At 40.8% G+C, this 8,532-nt stretch overlaps 1 protein-coding gene across 2 annotated transcripts in view; it reads right to left on the bottom strand.

Moving 5' to 3' along the window:
- Window positions 1-8,532, bottom strand: part of Epb41 (erythrocyte membrane protein band 4.1) — a 190,101-nt gene that overhangs the window by 162,455 nt on the left and 19,114 nt on the right. Inside the window, exon 1 of one of the 2 annotated variants that reach the window (XM_013153854.3) lies at window positions 7,689-7,877. The exons of the other annotated variant lie outside the window; for it this stretch is intronic. The gene's annotated coding sequence lies outside the window, so the exon portion shown is untranslated. Of the gene's footprint in view, window positions 1-7,688; window positions 7,878-8,532 lie in introns of those variants that run through there. 2 annotated transcript variants of the gene reach the window in all.

Here is an 8,532-nt window from a genome sequence, read left to right as displayed (position 1 = left end):
GGGAAGAGAATAAATAGGGAATAGGACATTTAATGACACCAAAGTATAACCACAAATACTGAAAATGTATCTTTAACACAGAGAAAATCTGGTGATTACTACCTTAACTCAGTAGTCAAAATTGGCATCACTAATTGTGAGACAGATTGATATTATGAACTTCTTGATATGATATCAAATAAAAAAGTTACCTTAAACTACTCTTGCCAAAAAAATGTTCAACCTGAGTCTAATCAAACCTATAAAACTAACTTACAATTTGCAGGGAACAAAACAAATAGGGGAACAAATTAAACAAAACTTTGAGAGAACAGTAAGACACATCTGGAGTACAACATCAACTGGCACCAGGACTCATCAAACTTAATGACAATTAAGGGAGGTAAACACTTCTCAAGATTAAAGGAAATGAAAGAGCTATAAGATACTTTTAAAAATCGAACTGGGGAAGCCTAAATATGGATTGGTTGATATTAGGGAAGTTGTATTAATTTTCTCAAATGCAAAAATGGTTTGTGGGCTGGGGATTTAGCTCAGCAGTGTAAGTGCCTGCCTGGCAAGTGTGAGGTCGTGAGTTCAATCCGCGGTACCAAAAAAAAAAAAAAAAAAAATGGTTTGTGGTTATGAAGAATAGCTATATTCTTAGAAGATGCATACTGTCATGGTTTGTGTTTGAATGTCCCTCCAAAGCCTCATACAGTTATGGAGGTAACTGAAACTAGCATTTGTGACTGGGTCATTGTCTAGCGCTGGAACTGACAGTGTGAGTGCTGCACCCACTCAGGTGTGGATAGCTGGCATACAATATAAGGCAGGGAAAATAACGTGCTTTTCCCTTCCTTCCCTTTTTGCCTTTTCACTCTTGTTGCTTGCAGCCACCATGAACTGCTGCTACCGTGCCATGAGCCACCATTCCTAGTATGGACTGAAACCTCTACAAACTTTGAGCTAAATAAACCTTTTCTTCCCTAATTTGGGGTGTTGGGTATTTTGTCTCAGCAACAAGAAAAAAGTAATCAAGATACATTCTGAAGTGTTTTGAGTGTCATGACATCTACAATATACTTTCTAAGAAAATAGCATACACACACAAAGAGAAGTAATCCAGAACAGACTCAGAATTATAACACATCTCTTAAATCCTAATTATCCTGGAATTCACATTCTTACTAATACCATAATGGCCCTATATTACAAGTCTAGCAAAGGTACTAAATAAACAATATCTGTATTAGGGGAAAATGCAGTAAAAGACATTATTAATCCTCTACCTTGGGCTAGGGATATAGCTTTAGTGGCACAGCACCTGCCTGTCAAGTGCAAGGCCATGAGTTTGATTCCTGGCACTAAAAACAAAACAAAACAAAACACAATCCTCTACCTTTTAGAAGCTGGTCATCTAATTGATGAATAACAGCTTTAAATGACAACTCAGGTATATGTCAATTGCTGCAAAAGTTTGGAAGATATCAATACACTTTTAAGAGAAGAAAATATCTTCAAAATCATCTTTCTCTAACAGACTTTTTAATCTTGGACACCTTTCCCTTAAGTACCTCCCATGACTGATTTTTTTTTGGGGGGGGGGGTCTTTTTTCTGTACCAGGGACTGAACTCACGACTGCCTGCCTGCAAGGTAGGCACTTACGCTGCTGAGCTAAATCCCCAGCCCCTGACTGTTTTTTACCTAACAAAATTATATGAAGACTACATAACCATAAAATTCAAGTTTTGCCTGTTTGGAACACAGGATATGATTTTTAAAATAAAACACAATTTACATTTCCACTGGAAAAGCTACTAATATACTCTGTGAATTATCTATTGTGTTATTTCTGTGTTGAGGGTGCTAGAAAGCTTTAAGATTTAAAAATAACTTAACAAAGAGATCATTCCAACACCAGATGGAAAGAAATTACTCTAAAGACACAAGTGTGGGAGGATATATATATATACAATATCATAAGACACTATGCAAAAGGTTTATAGAATTACATAATACCACCAAGATTAGCAGGACTCAGCAGGTAGTAAGTTAGCAACAGCATTGATTCTCTGAATCATTTTTTTAAAAAAACAGACAGAAAAGGGCAAGAAATAGCAAGTGGGTGGTAGCAAAAAGAAAGAAAGAAGTCTTTTAAATGTTTTCCATGTGTTCCTACTGCATGCTGAAATAGTTGGCAGGTAAAATTTGAGGGCTTAAATTCTTGGAGCCCTTTACAGTTCTACCGGTGTCCATATGGCCAAAATCTAGGGGGTAGAAGAACACATTTCAACAATCTGTATCAAGTGTTGTTATCAAGGTGAAATATTCCTCACTTGAATATACAGAACTTCAAATCAGCAAATTAAAATACAAAATAAAATAGCATTTCTTTATAAAAATATACCATTAAGACCTTGTGTTAAAATAATTCCAGTAAGATTATTTCAGAATGTATGTAGCACTAATAGCTGAACATGAATCACAACTGAGCCTTTTTTTTTTTTTTAAATCGGTACCGGGGATCGAACTCATGACCGCCTGCTTGCAAGGCAGGTGCTTATGCCGCTGAGCTAAATCCCCAGCCCCCAAAACTGAGCTTTTACATGGTACAATATATTTATAAATTAGCAAAAATATGTATATTATTGCTGTCGGTTAGTTTTAAATTCAAAATAACCCTATGGATCCCAGCAACAGCAAAAAAAATATTAACCTTATGAAGTTTTTCGTTTGTTTTTGTTTTCCTGAGACAGGATCTCACTACGTAATTTGGGCTGGCTATGGACTTTCCAAACTGGCCTCAAACTCAATAACAGAATTATAGATACATATTAAACATAGAACATCTACCGCTTCTTCAAATCTAATTTAGCATAAACTCAGTTGTATTTCCTACCCATTCCAGCAATCTTGTCTCATCCTCTTTAAGATTATTTTAACTCTAGCTGAGCTCCACTTAATATAGCTCAAAAACAATATTAATCCCTATAAATAATCCTTATAAATACAATCCCTATAAATAAATAATGCTGAAGTTAAGAATAGGAGAGTGCATATATTAAGTGAGTGGAAGTGACCCAAACAGTCCCTTAACTATGGAAAAGGATGTATAGTATTAATTCAATAAACAATCATAGTTTAACCCATACGGATTATATTGGAGATAATATAGCGATAACTGGAAAAAAAGAACTGGTCATCATAAATATAATAATAAATAATGAATATGATGCCAGAATTTGTATATAGAAAAGATTTCAAGGAACAATAATCAGTAAAGAGAGACAGAATATGCTGGGCATGGAAAGCACACACTTATAACTCCACTACTTAGGAGGCTGAGGCATGAGGGTTAGCATGTATTGAATTGAGGCCAGCTTGGGCTCCACATAGTGACTCAAGGCCAGCCTAGACCACAAAGACAGACCCTGTCTCAAAACTAAAGTGGGAGGAAGAGAATATTGACACATCAAGCTGCCAGTTTCTCGACTCAGATTATATGCTTACTTTGAGTGACTTCAGAGGAGGCTGATGAAGATTAAGGGGTATTAAAATCCGTTGAAGTCATTCCTAGAATTATACTGGCCCCATATGGTTTGTTCCTTTTCTCCAAAGTTCAAAGAGCTAGTCAATTTACTTTCAAACACTTCAAAGCAGGTATAATTCACTTTATTAGCAAAATAAGGTAAATAGTCTTTCATCATTTGAATCAGATTCTCCCACTATTCCTAATTCCTAAATGTCACTAAGATAGTGACATCTAAGTGAGATCAGCACTCAACAAAAAATATCAGTTTTCTTTTCTAATGCCTCTATTTCTGATACCCCTTATTGCTACAGTTTTTCCTTTATCCTTCTCACTGTGTATTCATTAAGCAGCAGCAGAGTAAACCAAAATACTAATTTAACCCAGTGTGTATGTCAGAATATTTGTTATACTGTATTTTACTGAACACACCATGAATCTGCTTATAAAAAAGGACACCTGTAATATACTAAGAAACATAAATGAACAGAGAGCAATATTTATATTTGGTATCTGGCTCTCTAGCTAAAAACCATCATAAATGCAATGATGCAATTACCTCCCAGTAACCATGAATTCTATGTAAAGAAAACCTATGATTGATCAATATAGAGGCCCCTTATATATTGTTTTTGGAAGCTTTATTCAGACAAAAAGCAAAGTCATTCATAAAAAGTGGTCAGAATTGTTGTTTAGTTCCTCAGTTATTCCATGTCCAAGCAATTGGGTAAAAAAAAAAGTCCTCTGGTGGAGCAATGACCAGTCTCAAATTTGATGAGTCTCTTGGTCCTGGCAGCACTGCCAATACTGGCCTGCTTCTTAGATAACAAGAAAACAAGACTAGCGGGTTTCGGTAGCAGACACCTGTAATCCCAGCACTCAGGTGGCTGAGGCAGAAGAATTGTTGCAAGTTGGAGACCAGCCTGGGCTACAGAGTGAGCTCAAGACCAGCCTGAACTACATAGCAAGACCCTGTCTCAAAAAGCAAAAAAAAAAAAACCAATAACAACAGCAAAAAACACATTCAAGGACATCTTGAGCAATGTAGCACCTCAAAAAATAAAAGGGCTGTATATGTACCACATCACTAGAGCGTTGCCTAGCGTGTACCAGGCACATGTATTTTTGTTCCCCCAGAACTGAGGGACATGTTTTTTTCCCCATGTCTACCACTTGAACACATTAAATACAGTGTAGATCCTCAACAAACATTAAGAGGCTGGGCATGGTAGGGCACATCTGCAATCCCAGCACACTAGAGACTCAGGCAGGAAGATTGCTGTACAGAGTTCAAGGCCAGCCTGAACTGCAAAGTGAAACCCTGCCTCAAAAAAAAAAAAAAAAAAAAGAACATATTGGCCTCAGGCCAGAGATACAGCTCAGAGGCACAAGCATCTGCCTGGCAAGTGCAAGGTCCTGAGTTCGATTCCTCATACCTAAATAAATAAATTTTCTTTTTAAATTACCAAGATTTAAAAAAAAAAGATACATTCACCTTTAGTTCATAAAAAGAGAAGAGATGCAAAAAACAAGCAAAGAGCTATTCAAAAGATAAAGATTTCCTTCTATTAGTTTGGTCTAGTTCCAGACAGCTAGATTATCCAAGCATTGACAATTGGTAGACTGGACAGACTATTTAGTTCTTTGTAGAATGAAAACCAAAAGGTTTTCTTATTCTAGCACAAGCCCTAAAGATGAGACATTTCGGACTTAAATTCTTTCAATAAGCATCAATTAAAGAAAACTCAACTGTTCAGCCCTACTAATGAAACTCAAAGAAAAGTCAAAACAAAATAAAAACCTCTCAACTTCCTTGTAAAGAAGTCACTTTTTCCCACACTCCAAATTACTGTTATATGGAACATACTTAAAGCAAGAACCAAAAACATTCAGGAAATATATATATATCAACTATGGATAGACTTGCATGATCAAAGCATGGATTACTGTGCAGTTCTATTTGGTTGGAGAATGTAAGAAATAAAGAGAGAAAGGAAAAAGGTAAATTAAAGCCAGGCATGGGGGGGCTAGGGATTTAGCTCAGAGGCATAAGCACCTGCCTTGCTTATGCCTCAGTCCTGAGTTTGATTCCCGGTATCAAAAAAAAAAAAAAAAAAAAAAAAAAAAAAAAAGCCAGGCATGGTGGCATATGCCTATAATTCCAGCCCTTCAGATCACTGCAAGTTTGAGGCCAGCCTAGGCTACACAGTGAGTTCTAGTCCTGCCTGAACTACTTAAAGAAACCCTGTTAAGACCAACAAAGAAAAAAAGGTACAGAAAAAAACTTAAGGAAGAAAAGGTACACCAGGCCATTATGGCAACAACTTACATGTAGGATATTTGATATAAATGGTGGTATATTGAAAGAATTTGGAAGAGGCCTAAAGATTTAAAACATGTATTTCTAAGCCTCAATTCAATTATACAGAAGAAAAAAGAATGGTTTTGTTAATGAAAAAAAAAAAACACTCAGAAGGTTAGGATGCTGAACTTGAGTCCAATGATGAGTTTACTTTTAACAGTGACCAAGATACACTGTACTTATTTGTCCAAGGACATAAATAATGCCTAGTTTTACCTTAATGATAAGCCTTTTGTGGAAAGCACTCCGAATAAGCACTTCAATTCTAAAACAATCTGATGTTCAGCTACTCCTTTTTGGGGGCACTGGGCATCCAACCCAGAGCAATGTGCTCTACCACTGAGCTACATCACCAGTCTTGGTTCAAACTTTTTAATCTGCCACTTAATGGGTTCTTACTATGTGGCAGGCATTCCATTATGTACTCTATATGGAACATGTAAATGAACACCCCCAAGAAACTTGTTTGTTAAACCAAAACTTTTACATCTGGCAAAGAATTCACTGTTTCAGTTTACAGAGTAGGAAAACAAAAGAGTTATCAGGTTTCCTTAAAAAGGGTTAATTCAATACTAAAAAGATTGGGGCGACAGGAATAACATTAAAGATTTGTGTATCTTCCTTGATGCTTTTTAGCATCAAATCAACTAAAAATTTTGCCAGGACTAAGAACACAGAAAACAGTAATGAGTAACAGCATTGAATGCAGAATATCCTAAAGAGAGTATAAATCCACTGTAATATCTAAGACAGAAGACATAACCATTTTTGCAATTTTTCCTAAAAACAGAAGGAACAAACTAGCAGCTGTGAAATGTGACTACTAAAAAAAGCTCTGCATCTCTCAAAAAAGAATAAAGGGGTGTGGGGACTACCTCCTAATCAGCAACACATGCCTAAAAACAACGTCTGCACAGACTAGTCATTTATGGTACCGCACAGTTAGCGAAACAACAGGATGACAGTCGCTATCATGTGGCCAGAAACCAACCCGTCAGCAATCTGTTTCACGTGAGATCACTCTCTCTAGAGAATGCCAGTTCCTGGGGAGAACGACCCTGGGAACGGGGTCTGCCTAGGAATAAAGGCCTGGTGATAAATCTCAGAGGGTGAGCCTGAATCCTCCACAGGTACAGCAGCCCAGCAAGCATGAGGAAATATTTCCAAGCCGACAGATGCGCGAACTGAAAAAGGAGGTCATGATGCTGAAAGAATAGACTTAACCCTTTGCTCACTGGTAATTGTGAAGACTAAGGGGGAAACCGTTGGATCCCATGGGTTCGGAGATTTTTTTTTTTCTTTTTTCTTTTCATAACGATGCAGGTGTCGGTGGCGGGAAGGCCTGGAAGCACGGCAAGACTCTGATGCAGCCCCACTTCTTCAAACAGCCCAGCACCTTCGTCACCCGGAAATCACTCCGCAGCTGCCCCCCACACCTTCGACGTCAGAAACCTGCAAGCTTCCCCCTCCCCCCGCCGTCCTTCTGGGGGTCTGGGCCAGTACAATTACTGAGACCAAAAGGAACCGATTTTCCCTCGTCAGAAGCACACCCTTCGCCCAACTTGGAAGCGCTGCCCTGGCGCGCCCCCTGCCCCTTCTTCTGCCCCCTTCGAGCCTCAGGCCATGTCTCCGCCCCAGCCCTTGGCTGTCCCACACGCGGACGAGGCCCCTCGGCCAGAAAGCTGAGGGGCCTGTGGGGGGCTGGAGACAAAGAGGCTGCAGCGCCGCTGAGGCCGCCAGGACCGTCCTCTCGGGGACAACGCTGCACCCCCACCCACTGGCTCGCGCCACCACCGCCGCCACCACCTCCTCACCGGTGGCTCCGGAGCCCAGGCTCCCGCGCCCGTCGCTGCTACAGCCAGACGAACAATGGTAAGAGGCGGCGCCGGAGTCCAAAGCTCCAGTCCTCTGCAGCTCCAGAGCCCGCCGGTTGCTGGCAGACTGACTAAACCCACTGGCAGAGAGAGAGGGAGGGAGCCAGCGAGCGAGCGAGCAACCCCGGCGTGCGCCCTCCCGCCTTTCCTCCGCCAGGCGAGGCCAGCGCGGCCCACAGCCCGCCCGCCCGCGCGCGCCCCTCCCCCTCTGCTCGCCACAACATTGTAGTAAATTTCTATTGGACCGCACCAGAGGGAAGGAGGGGGCCGGGCCCGCGGCCCGTCAGTCTATTGGCTGAGGCCAATTTGGGCTCCTCTCCCCGCCCCCCCCCCAACCTCTTAGAGGAAGGCAAAGGAGAGCTGAGTGGAAGGAAAGATAGATAGGGTCTGGGCGCTGTGCGCACGCGCAAATCGAACCCCGTGTGGACCCTGGGTTCCAGAACACAGCTGCACCCGAGTGGAGAAGAGGTAGCTAATGCCCGGAACCCAGGTGAAGCTTCTTCCTCACGTTGGAGGGCCAGGTAAGAGGCCGAAATTTGGAAGCCCTAGGGAAAGTGGAACTCACTTCCCCAACAGGCTATCCCGTAATAAACCTAGTAACCTCTGGTAAGTCACTCTGCTTCTCTGGGCCTCAATTTCCCCATTTACCAGCCTGACCATCTCCAGGTGCCCTTTTGGCCCTGATATGCGATAAAGCATTTCCCATACTGGCAGTATTATCTCTGTAAGGCCTGATAGGTAAGCTAACTGATGAGATCCACTATCACCTGTCTTCTGCATTTAG

The sequence above is a fragment of the Cavia porcellus genome, unplaced genomic scaffold, assembly GCF_034190915.1.
Source record: "Cavia porcellus strain 051 isolate PalLab524CR breed Dunkin Hartley unplaced genomic scaffold, mCavPor4.1 scaffold_25, whole genome shotgun sequence".
NCBI classification, from domain to species: Eukaryota; Metazoa; Chordata; class Mammalia; order Rodentia; family Caviidae; genus Cavia; species Cavia porcellus.
This window is presented reverse-complemented; position numbering and strand designations above follow the sequence as displayed.